This window comes from Pinus tabuliformis, chromosome 6, assembly GCF_031772625.1.
Source record: "Pinus tabuliformis cultivar Carrire ecotype Pingquan chromosome 6, CPIR1, whole genome shotgun sequence".
NCBI classification, from domain to species: domain Eukaryota; kingdom Viridiplantae; phylum Streptophyta; class Pinopsida; order Pinales; family Pinaceae; genus Pinus; species Pinus tabuliformis.
The window spans coordinates 1,742,153,483-1,742,167,452 of NC_142292.1; positions in this window are offsets into that span (position 1 = coordinate 1,742,153,483).

Sequence of the window (13,970 nt, forward strand, 5' to 3'; positions counted from 1 at the left end):
CCAAATACAATGATTGTTCAACCAAAACAATCCTTACACAAGTACAATCCATCTCTTTGCTTCATAAACCATCTCAAGCCAACACATAGCCAATTTTGCTGCCTACCAAGCCCCTACTTCCTTGTGAAATTCTTGAGATAATTAGCTCATATTTAATTGGGAAAATGCCTCACCACAACTGTGCAATCCTTCATAGCCCTTCTACTGATTGCATGAACCATCTATACAACTCAGAAAATTATATAATTGATAGTACATTGTCCCCGAACTCTAATCTCAACTGGGTCTTCTTCTGAACTGACATGCATGAGTTTTTTATGAGAGAATTTTCAATTAACTCGTGGAGCGATGAAGCTGCACTAAAGTTGATCCCCACTACTAGACCTCCTACTAGTTCCTCCAACTATTTGAACTAGTTTAACTGAATTTGACTCAGTTAAACTGAATTAAATAATTACAACTCAAAAGAACTGAACCTGGGCCCCTAAAATTTAGGAATCACTCTACATGACTCTATATAGACTTCCAACCCAAATTTATTGAGCCAACTAAGTCAAATTAACTTAGTTAACTATTACAAGTTGCTACGAAAATAGAATTTCGATTTAATTCCTAATTTAATTCAAGGACAAATTAAATTAGGATTTCTTGTTGCTATTTTTAACACTCCCTGTCAACAAGAAATGGATTATCTGCTACCCTGATCCTTCCTCTGTGAAATGCGAATTTACATCTTCACAATGCCTTTGCCAAAATATCTACATCCTGCTCCTCTAAAGGATTGAGGGAGAAGGAGAGACGACCCGCCACAATCTAAAAGAAACAGGAGTGAACAGACCTCTGAATTGAAGACCCCCAGGGATAACTCCGCACAGAGAGTATAAACAACCACGAGAAATAGCCCAGCACTGATGGACTGAGCCCAACACGCTACTGAGACACCTTCAACAAAGACCGAAACGAGACCTCTTACAGAGATGGGCCAGAGGAGAAATGACTGACTATACCAGATACCTACAGGAAGAAGCAAGACCAAATACCTGAAGCTGGCTAGATGCGATCGCTTATGGAGCCATGGTGGCTTCCAAATGCTCTGCACTGCGCTGAAGATCTGAGGACATAACCACCAGAGAATGTCACTGCCTGAATAAACCAGAGAGAATGTCGAGGCCAGAACCACTGAACCGCAAATTGTGCTCACCATCCTGAAATCCTTACCCCGCTTGCCTTGAACCCAATGCATCATAAATGCGAGTAAATGTTCTGCCATGAACCGCCAAACCAACCCGCAGTAATGCCAGATGCCGGCGTCGCTTGCTTGAGCATTAACAGCTCATTAAGGCACCCGCATCCGGGTGGTTCAGAAGCCATTAAAAGGCAAGGAAAGGTAAAATTGGAACAAATAACCATACTGAGGATCGAACCCATAATTTCTATTCATTAATTAATTAGTCTAATAACCAAAAATTATAATTGAGCCGAGAGGCTCATTTACTAATTCATTTCATTTGTTGCTGATGTTTCACTTCCTAGTGGGTTCTAATTAACTAACTTTGATTTCGGAACCGGAATTGGTTCATGACTCTCACCGATCTGGATCTATCGCAATTACCTGAACTGTAGATTGAAAATGAACTTAATCCTTTGGAAAATATGTATGTGACCCTGTAGGACGATGTGTGCCCCATATCCACGGTGCGTTGTGTTTGCTCCTCTATCAAAACATCTTGCTGGAAGACAAAAATATTAGTGAATAGGATTATTATAGGAAAATGAGAGAGAGAGAGTTAGCAACACATAATTCCAAAAATATAAATGAGTAAAACCAATTTGCTACCACTTTTAATTGATGATAAATTTGTAGAAGGGCCAAAATTTGTCACCTGGATTTGATCATTCATCCATTGGATAGTAAACAAACCTTTAAACTCTTTTTCATTGTTTGATTCTTGTGAGTTTGAAACATGCCAAATGAATCCTACCACTCATGTGATCCCATCGTTGATAGGTGCTATTGAAATAACCCGAGGAAACATTCTTGTTGATGCTTGCCAATTTTATCTCACTAAAAATTTCAAGCAAGACCATCGTCCAGCAGCACACAGCCCAAAAGAGGAAGAAACACACCAGGAAGCCAAGCAAGGCCATCGTCCAGCAACACCCAGCCAAAAAAGGAAGAAACACACCAAGAAGGTAACCTAATGACCATGTAGGCGGACAGAAAATTCAAATTCAAATTCAAATTTCAAATAGAGCGACTGACAATAGGCCAATGGTGCAGCAGGTTGAAAATTCAAAATTTAAATTTCAGAAGGTAGCTAGTCCATCCATGCTTTAATTGCATGCACGGTCTGGATAGGACGATGGCAACAAATGGAGATGTGGACGGTATAGGGCCTGTTTCGGCAGTCATCGGAAAATTAGGTAAACACGTCAGAGATATCAGATGTGATGTTGGATACATGTTATGGAATGCATGTATCACCATCCATAAGGAGGTCACGTCAATTTAAAAAAGTCAATTGGTGAACTCATGACCGAACATGTAATATGCAGTTAACCAGCTTAGTCAAGCTATGGTTAAGCCTACAAAATTGTATTGGAAGGTAGCAAAACATGTTTTGAGATACCTCAGAGGCACCACTCAGTTTTGTATTTGGTATAGACGGACAAAAGTAGTGAAGCTTCAAGGCTTCACCGATGCTAATTGGGTAGGAAGTCCATCCGACAGGAAGATCACATAAGGTGGGATCTTCCGTATTGGGTCAACAACTATTTCTTTGTACAACATGAAACAAAGATCAGTTGCACACAGTTAAGCAAAAGCAGAGTACATGCCTACCCGTCAAGTCACTTGTGAGGCTATCTAGGTGAGGAAGATTCTGGTTGGTTTGTTTGGTCAGCAAATGGATCCAACAATGATTTACTTTGACAATCAGAGTTGTATCAAACTCTCTAGGAATCCAATTTTTCATGATCGGTCCAAACATATTGATATCCAGTATCATCACCTTCGAGATTGTGTGCAGAGGAGAATCATGTTGCTGGAGTACATTCCTGCAGAGGAGCAGGATGTAGATATTTTGGCAAAGGCATTGTGAAGATGTAAATTCGCATTTCATAGAGGAAGGATCAGGGTAGCAGATAATCCATTTCTTGTTGACAGGGAGTGTTAAAAATAGCAACAAGAAATCCTAATTTAATTTGTCCTTGAATTAAATTAGGAATTAAATCGAAATTCTATTTTCGTAGCAACTTGTAATAGTTAATTAAGTTAATTTGACTTAGTTGGCTCAATAAATTTGGGTTGGAAATCTATATAGAGTCATGTAGAGTGATTCCTAAATTTTAGGGGCTCAGGTTCAGTTCTTTTGAGTTGTAATTATTTAATTCAGTTTAACTGAGTCAAATTCAGTTAAACTAGTTCAAATAGTTGGAGGAACTAGTAGGAGGTCTAGTAGTGGGGATCAACGATTAGTGCAGCTTCATCGCTCCACGAGTTAATTGGAAATTCTCTCATAAAAAACTCATGCATGTCAGTTCATAAGAAGACCCAGTTGAGATTAGAGTTCAGGGAAAATGTACTAGCAGTTATATAATTTTCTGAGTTGTATAGATGGTTCATGCAATCAGTAGAAGGGCTATGAAGGATTGCACAGTTGTGGTGAGGCATTTTCCCAATTAAATATGAGCTAATTATCTCAAGAATTGCACAAGGAAGTAGGGGCTTGGTAGGCAGCAAAATTGGCTAAGTGTTGGCTTGAGATGGTTTATGAAGCAAAGAGATAGATTCTACTTGTGTAAGGATTGTTTGGGTTGAACAATCATTGTATTTGGGTCTCATATATTCTAGTTAATGCAAATGGGTTTACAGAACCAGGTATGGACCAGATGGGAAAGTTGATAGACATAAAGCTCGTCTTGTTGCTAAGGGTTTTTTCACAAGTTGAAGGCATTGACTACACTGAAACCTTCTCCCCTGTTGCCAAAATGAACTCTATCCGCCTTGTTCTTTCCCTTGCTGCCTCTTTCAAATGGGAAGTCCATCAGATGGATGTTAAATCTACCTTCTTACATGGGGAATTGCATGAAGAAATCTATATGGAACAACCTATTGGATTTATACAAACAGACTCCAACCTTGTATGCTGGCTTAAGAAATCCCTTTAAGGTCTCAAGCAAGCTCCTCGAGCTTGGTATGCCAAAATGGATAACTTTCTTTTAGAAAATGGCTTTTCTAGGTGTCATTCTGACAATACTATCTACACCAAGAAAGTAGGCAAGTCTCTTATCATTCTTGTTCTTTATGTTGATGATCTTATCCTGACTGGTAGTGATCCCAACCTTATAAACCATGTGAAGTCTAGCCTAAAAAGGAAGTTTGAAATGACAGACTTAGGACACTTACATTATTTTCTTGGTCTTCAAGTCTTGCAATCCAAGGAAGGTATTTCCCTTTCCCAGTCCAAGTATGCCTGTGATATTCTACGCCATTTTCACATGGAAGACTGTAAGCCAGCCCCTTTTCCCTTTCAGTCTGGAGTCAAACTTTCAGTCACTTGTACTTCTCTTGAAGTTGATGCTACCTTATACCATCAACTTGTAGGAAAAATTTTGTATCTAACCCATACTCGTCCTGACCTTTCCTTTGCCGTTGGCCTTGTTGCTCGGTTTATGCAAAACCCACATGAAAGTCATTGGAAAGCAGCTAAAAGAATACTTCGTTATGTTCAAGGTACAGTTCAGTTTGGGATTCATTACAGTGCCGAAGCAGTTCCTCTATTGGTTGGTTTCACTGATTCCAATTGCGCTGGTGACCCTGATGATCGGAAGTCTACTGCAGGCTATGTGTTCACTCTTGGTTCAGGACCTAGTACATGGGTTTGCAAGAAACAAGGTGCCATTTCTCTTTCTTCATCAGAAGCAGAGTATCGTGGTGCCGTAGAAGCTAGTAAGGAAGCCTTGTGGCTTCGACAGATCCTGTCAGAGTTTGGCTTTCAGCAGCAACATCCGACTACACTTTGGTGTGATAATCAAAGTGCCATTCAACTATGCAAAGATCCAGTCCAACATCAGCGCAGCAAACACATTGAACTGCACATGCACTTCATCAGAAAGCTCATTCATGACCATGTTCTTGAAGTGCAATATTGTTCAACAGATGATCAAGTTGCAGACATCTTTACAAAGGCTCTCACAGAGGCAAAGTTTACTAAACTTCGATTTATGGTTGGAGTTCAGGAAGTTTTCACTAAGGGGGAATAGGCTCTATTGCCTCCTTCCTTCTCCTATTGTGTCATATTTGTAAATCCTTCAATCCTATCCCAAGTTGTTCTTAAGGGGGGATGTTAGGATATTCCGACACATAGGAAATAGTTAAGTATAACTTGGTCTAGTATAGAGTTAGGTAAAGTTTGTTTCTTTACTATGTACATTTTGTAACTTACAATCCAACGGTCACGATATGTAGTGATCTGATGGTTCATTCTCTCCTCGGTATTACCGACACTTGATCCGTGGCTTAACACCCAATTGGTCCATGATCTCTATTTAAAGAGCATGGAGGGTCATTGGTAGGTTAACTGTTCATGAGAGAAGCTTATGTAAAATTTCATTCTTTTATTAATAAATTGGCTGAAGTGGCCGCGTTGGCTCAGGCCGTGGACTGTTTCCCTCTTTGAGGGTTTTAACCACGTCAAAATACTGGTGTATTGATCTGTGATCTGTGTGTGAGCGGTGTCCTTTGGTGTTCTGTCTGAGGAACTTACCCTGTAAATTCCTACAAAAAGCGATAAGAGGAATATCCAAATCAATCTTAGTGGCTTGGATATCATGCATTATATACTTTACCTCGGATGCAAGAGCAAGAGGATCATTATTTTTCAATTCAAGAGTGAAGAGTTTAATCATGAGTTGAACAACTTCAAATGCAGAATGTGAGTCATAGAGTTCTTTCAGCTTTTTTAAGGCTTTGAAAGCAGTTGAAAATGGCGTAATATGGCGACTCACCTCTTCACTTACAGATGCTGCAATTAATGCATAGGCTTTGCTATTCTTATTTTCCCAAATGGCGAGCTCTTTGTCTGAGGTAGGCTATTCTGGCTGTTTGTCTCCGTCTCCAATACACACTCCTTTCCACAACTCATTGAAAATGAGGGTGTGTTTTATCATCCGGGACCACTCAGTATAGTTCTCCTTGCCAGTGAGAACTATTCCCACAATGGATATGATTGAATGCATACTGTAACAAAAGCTTCTGCTACAAAATTTTACTCCTAATGGGAAAAAAATAATTCTGATATGACGAGACAGCAAATTCAAATGTCAATTCGCATTCATCTCGACAACGTTAAAGTATAGAATATATATGGGTGGCGGCAACGTAAATATATGGTGAGTAGCTGTGTATATATATGGTAGCGTTAAACAACACATTCAATGTAATATGGTTGTGCATATATCACATGGGAGAGCGTACATTCAATGTAATATGGTTAGCGTAAATATTTAAATCCTGGCTTGCAAAACCCTGACGATTTTTTTTTAAGTGCAAGAGCAAAATGTATATATATTCATAAAGGCAGGAACATGTGCTTGGAACCAGAAGCAGACACGTTGTCAGACAATGCGAAGACTAAGCAACGCAGCGAAAAATACAATGGAAGACCTTTGAATAGCCAACCATTAAAAAACGTTTTAAATTCCCAAAGTCTCAAGGTAGGAGCTCAGCAATAAAATATTGTGGATCTAATTAAGCAATTGGAGGAAAGACGGTCGTTAAGTGCTATTGTTGTGTGAAGGTCCCGCACCATTAAAATTTATGAACCATGTCACAGTGCTCCAAGCCGAGGTATGGAGGAGCGCAAATATCAATACCAGCCAGCAATATCAAGTTAGACTAGATTCAAGTATGCCATCTCAGCACATAATTTTCCATTTCATAATGCATAAGTTCAAAATTCCATATGCAACATATTTGCCAATAATTCACCAATCACAAGATTGAACAATTCTTCTGAGATTACCTTTTCTTTTTTTTTCTTCTGATTTGGAGGTTGAAGCACCACCCTGATGGCTGAATCAAAAACGAATTTGATATTCTATTGTATTTTTGAACGACACTCTTCCCCTCTAGCGGTTGTTATAGGAACAACAGTTGTTTTGGTGTTAGAAATTCATTCTTCCCAATGAATTTGATGGACCAAAAGGGTTTTGAATCAGGCGATATGGAATATGGCGTAGATAATGATTATGACAGAGAGCCCAAAGAGCGTAGAAAGGAAAGGACAATTATACACAGCCTAGGGAGCACAGAGGGCGTAGATAATGTCAGAGATTTGCAGCGTTTAAATAGTGGCAGTGTTTAATGGGCAGCAATTGTGGAGGGGGCAATAGACAGAGTCCATAGGGGGCAGTGGATAGACTGCAAGAAAATGGCAGAAGGGAGTTACAAGGCTAGAAGGAGATGCCAAAAATGGAGCTGGCTCTGATACCATATATTTAATTTAGGTTGGTGTTTATTATATACATGAGAGAGATACTGTTCATTTCATCTCCTGGTGAATATTCATATTCTCCATTATTTATTTACATCAATTTTAGTTATTCACCCAATCCTGATGATTAGGTGTCAACAGCGACATATCAGGTTAATATGTTCATAATCCCTATTTCCTTTGTATAATTGACTTCTTCCTTATTCTCCATATGGTTCTCACATAACATATAAATAGAAGGAAATGCTCTTGGCAGTAGCCCGTTCCTCCCCTACAATGGTGCAGCAAGAGAAGCATGTACTGAATTGTGCACCCGTGAAGATCCTAAGGTTGTGTTTGTAAGCCTATCAAAGTGCACAAAATTTGCAATCCTTGCTCTCTTTTTTTTGGTAGAGATATGGCTATGTCTTTCATCTAGCCTAACAATTGATTGCATGGTATGTTCATGATGCAAATAGTGATGTTAATGATGCAAATGTTGATGACAAGTCTCTAAACTCTAACCTAGTATATATAAACATAATATTTCAGTCTATAAATTCACCATTTAAATATTATAAAAGTAACATTTATGTGTATTAAAAGGAAGTGATAATTTAGAATATTCGTGCTAATAGGTGTATAGTACTGAATGTTAGAATGCTTTTTATAACAAATATTACATGTTCATTCTTTCTAGTTATTTTTTAATAAAAGTTGTGATTAAATTTATTCAGGTTCATTCTTTCAAGTTATTGTTTAATAAAAATTGTGATTAAATTTATTTATCTACATGTAGATTTTTTATTATTTTTATTATTTAACCTATATAGCTAACCTCCAACACTAAAAATTTGAATTATTATCCAACTTTATTATCACATTTGTGTTTCTTACCTGCATTGTTGGCGTAAACTTATTAGCGTCCATCACCCATTTAATTTATATATTTAACCTCATTATAAAAAACGAACATGTATATCTACTTCAAACCATACATTGTGTTGGATCGCTGGTCGTGAAGCAACAGAAGAGTGGGAATGGTATTTATGAAATCGAAACTATTTCAAAGAGTTAAAATTTGTATGAAGCATATATTTTGTACAATTTCAATGACATGTTAAATAAATTTAATAGTAAAGTAGTAATATATTAACTTTTAAAATAAAATAATTTAAAATACATATTTAAATTTCTTTTTATATTTTTATTATTAATATAAATATTTATTTATAATTATTGAAACATTTTTTATCAAATAAAATAAAAATATATAATTTTTGTTATTTGATATTGTAAAACTGATGGTAAAATGTGGGTGTACTAAAAAATTGTCATAAACTAATACTAAAATGTGAGTGTACAAAAACAATTGTCACTAAACTATTATGAAAATAAATATTAGAAAAATGTCAAGAAAAACTGTCGTCATATTGTAATAAACAAATGGTATATTGTGATAAACATTTTAAATAAATATTACATTTTGATGAAAACATTATTATTAAAAAATCAGTTAGAGAATATAACAAATATTGTTGGAAATAAAAAAAAGATATGAAATGAATTTGTATTAATTGAACAAAAATATCAACCCAAAAGAAATATTAAGACTAGTTTAACAAACATGGTTGAATTTACAATAAGAAAAAAAATAAGAAATGTTAATGAAATTAAGAAAATATTGAAAATATGATAAAAACATATCCCCGTCAAAGTGTGAAAGTAAAAAATAACAAATAAACCAGCGAGGAAAACATCGATGGTATTATGTTGTACTTTGATATCGATAACCATGGTCATACACAATCTACTATGGTCAACAATAGTCATGCATGTCTACATGGTCAACCATAGTTTCCCATGCATAACGATGCTCAACCATTGTCAATATAGTCAACCTATTGGAAACCATGATTAACGTTGTGGCCTATGTTCAACCAAGGTCAAAATTAATTTTCATAATCAAACATTTTCAACCATGATTCAAGATGGCCAACCAAAATAAACTATAATTAGTAATAATGGCATTTAGTTAAACAATTACAAGCATGGTGAACCACTTGCCCATATTTAACCATAGCCAACCAAGGTGAAGAATAAGAAAAATGGTCAAACCATAGTAAACCATTGATAAGATGCTCAACCATAGTCAACATGTCCATAGTTATTTATGGTCAACTATTTTCAACATGTCCAACTATAGGTAACAATGGTCAAACAATGGTCAAATCATGCTCAACCATTATCAACCACAGGCAGCATGGTGAATCATAGTATATCATAAGCAACTTTTGTTTATCATCATAGTGAATCATGGTCAACCACATGGTCATGACCAAACATGGTCATCCATGGTCATGGTCCACCATAATCTATCATCTATCAACCATGGTCACCTTAGTTGTTGATTAATGTGTGAAATTAACATTAATATTAATATAACATCAATCGTGGTCAACCATGATTGACAATGGTCAGCCATGGTCAACATTAGTGTAACATGAATATAACAATGTAACAATCATCAACATTAATGTAACATTGTTTGATTAATGTAACATAAATACATTGTTACATTAAGTTACATTAATGGTTGACCAAGGTCAACCATTGTCAAACTAAATCAACTTTCTTCAACCTAGACCTTAGTTAACCATGGTCATCCTCATCAACCCTCTTCAATTATGGTCAACCATCATCAACCCTTAACCATGATCAACTCTTACAACCATTTTTAACCCGTAATACTTATCCCAATTTCAAATTTTGGAAATATTTAGACATTGAACAGACAGCCCCTAGATCAAGCAATTGACATCACTTCTGTCCATAGGATTCTGTAATTGGGATAAAGATGCCTATATTTGGCTATTGGTGTTGGTCTTAATGTTGGGCGATAGAGTGATTGTGTCAGATGCCCATGTAATTAGAACTCGTCCACCGTTAAAATATAGCTTTTCTTGACTGCAAATTACCTGACAGAATACATATAATAGAAAACAGAGTGTCGAAATTCAAATGAAGAAATAATAAATCTTATCCATAGAATAAAGCCCGCCGTATTTGTATAGTTATTGAATAATCGCAACAAAATAGCATAAAATGAATTACTATATATATAGATTACATCTTCAAACGGTAACCACGCTGTTCAGCTTAACCACGGTGTTATAAGTGTGCAAGTACAAAGTTGTCCTCCATGATTTGTTTGTTCAACCAGATCAGAAATACTGTGTCCAGAATACAAACATCTCTGTGCTGCAGATGAGGTTTGGTATGTGTGGAGCGAAGAGAAACAGATTTGCTACACCATCATGTAATAATCACATGAAGAGAAGAAAATGTGTATATTATGTAATAATTACAGGAGGAGCAAGAGATCTATTAATTGATAAAATAAAAATCCAAGTTAACTGATCTGCTAAAAGAATTTATTTTGAAAAGAAAACATAGCTGGTAAATTGAGTGAAACATGTAACAGAGACAGCCGGCCCAAGATTAGATGTTGAAAGCTGTTACATGAATCTCAAACCATTAAAAATAACTCATCCAACTTTTGAAAAAAAATTCTTACCAGAAAAACTTCAGATTGTTATTCTATGAATTAACAGTTCTCTCTTCCTCCTGTGACTATTACATGATGGTCTAAGAATTCTGTGTGTCGTCGTTCCACCCACACAAACCTCATCAAAAGCACCAGGATGCTGGTATCATGGCCGCGGTATTTCTGGTCTGCTTGAACAACCCCTGCAGCACACCTGAATTTTTTTCTCAGCAATATGGCCATGCAGAAGGATGAGCTTGCTCTCCTTCATATTGATCGACAGAAAATTAATTACCTACCAAAATCAAATCAAGACTACAAGAATACGATTAGCTGAATACCTTTAAATTTCGTAGTAAATGCAAAGACAGTTGCTTCCATTTATCACAACTCTTCATATCCAACAGAATCACAGTTTTCTGCCGATCTATCAACTGATTAGCCCACCATAGCAATAACAGCAGAGACTCGAACCCTTAACTGCTGCCACTCTGCACAAATACGAATTCAAAGGTTGTCCAACAAAATACAAAATAATCCGAAAACAATCGAGTAAACAATTATTTTGCAGAGCAGAGAGAGGGCAACAAAAGAGAATACAAAGGCGGGTTTCCAAATTCAAATGAGTGTACGGTCTGGTGGTGGCATTCAAGGCGGAGGCAACTGACTGACCGACGTGTGCCTGCACGCCAGAGTGGAGGCCAAAGTGGAGGCGGGCAGGGTCGTCGATGGGCAGGAGCACGGCAGAGTCGCCGGAGCTGCGTGCCCTGTAATCGCCGGAGAGGGATGCATGCTATGATGCATGGTCGAACATGGAAGGGGGAGCACGGCAGAGTCGCCGGAGCTGCGTGCCCTGTAATCGCCGGAGAGGGATGCATGCTATGATGCGGAGAGGGATGCATGCTATGATGCATGGTCGAACATGGAAGGGCCCCATGACGTCGAGGAGGTTGTCTGCAGCTGTCAAAGGGTGTAAGGATATAGCATTAACTTTGCTATGGAAGTGGAAATAGGAACTGCCATAGAGTGATTGTGTCAGATGCCCATGTAATTAGAACTCGTCCACCGTTAAAATATAGCTTTTCTTGACTGCAAATTACCTGACAGAAGACATATAATAGAAAACAGAGTGTCGAAATTCAAATGAAGAAATAATAAATCTTATCCATAGAATAAAGCCCGCCATATTTGTATAGTTATTGAATAATCGCAACAAAATAGCAGAAAATGAATTACTATATATATAGATGACATCTTCAAACGGTAACCACGCTGTTCAGCTTAACCACGGTGTTATAAGTGTGCAAGTACAAAGTTGTCCTCCATGATTTGTTTGTTCAACCAGATTAGAAATACTGTGTCCAGAATACAAACATCTCTGTGCTGCAGATGAGGTTTGGTATGTGTGGAGCGAAGAGAAACAGATTTGCTACACCATCATGTAATAATCACATGAAGAGAAGAAAATATGTATATTATGTAATAATTACAGGAGGAGCAGGAGATCTGTTAATTGATAAAATAAAAATCCAAGTTAACTGATCTGCTAAAAGAATTTATTTTGAAAAGAAAACATAGCTGGTAAATTGAGTGAAACATGTAACAGAGATAGCCGGCCCAAGATTAGATGTTGAAAGCTGTTACATGAATCTCAAACCATTAAAAATAACTCATCCAACTTTTGAAAAAAAATTCTTACCAGAAAAACTTCAGATTGTTATTCTATGAATTAACAGTTCTCTCTTCCTCCTGTGACTATTACATGATGGTCTAAGAATTCTGTGTGTCGTCGTTCCACCCACACAAACCTCATCAAAAGCACCAGGATGCTGGTATCATGGCCGCGGTATTTCTGGTCTGCTTGAACAACCCCTTGCAGCACATCTGGATTTTTTTCTCAGCAATATGGCCATGCGGAAGGATCAGCTTGCTCTCCTTCATATTGATGGACAGAAAATTAATTACCTACCAAAATCAAATCAAGACTATAAGAATACGATTAGCTGAATACCTTTAAATTGCGTAGTAAATGCAAAGACAGTTGCTTCCATTTATCACAACTCTTTATATCCAACAGAGTCACAGTTTTCTGCCGATCTATCAACTGATTAGCCCACCATAGCAATAACAACAGAGACTCGAACCCTTAACTACTGCCACTCTGCACAAATACGAATTCAAAGGTTGTCCAACAAAATACAAAATAATCCGAAAACAATCGAGTAAACAATTATTTTGCAGAGCAGAGAGAGGGCAACAGAAGAGCATACAAAGGTGGGTTTCCAAATTCAAATGAGTGTACGGTCTGGTGGTGGCATTCAAGGCGGAGGCAACCGACTGACTGACGTGTGCCTGCACGCCAGAGTGGAGGCCAAAGTGGAGGCGGGCAGGGTCGTCGATGGGCAGGAGCACGGCAGACGGCAGAGTCACCGGAGCTGCGTGCCCTGTAATCGCCGGAGAGGGATGCATGCTATGATGCATGGTCGAACATGGAACGGCCCCATGACATAACGGCCCCATGACGTGACGTCGAGGAGGCTGTCTGCCGCTGTCAGAGGGTGTAAGGACATAGCATTAACTTTGCTATGGAGGTGGAAATAGGAACTGTCCTACATGGAAATGCAAAAGTTGTAGCAAAGTCGTTGTGTCCATTACATCAAATCGGTGTGGTAGTGCCAATAAGTCATCCCACGATTTAACAAAAGTGAAATTGGTTTGTAGATGTTAATTGAATGGTCTATAATTAAGAATTTTTTAATCTTTTATTTGAAAAGTTTCTCAAAATCTGCTTGGAACGCCAAAAACTCTTAGACAAATCTTATGTTAATTGGCAAATAAGAATAAGCAACATGGTAGTTCAAAGGCATATACTTGAACGAGAATTTCGGATGCCAGGGTCAAAGCTTAATAAGAATACACAACATGGTAGTTCAAAGGCATATACTTGA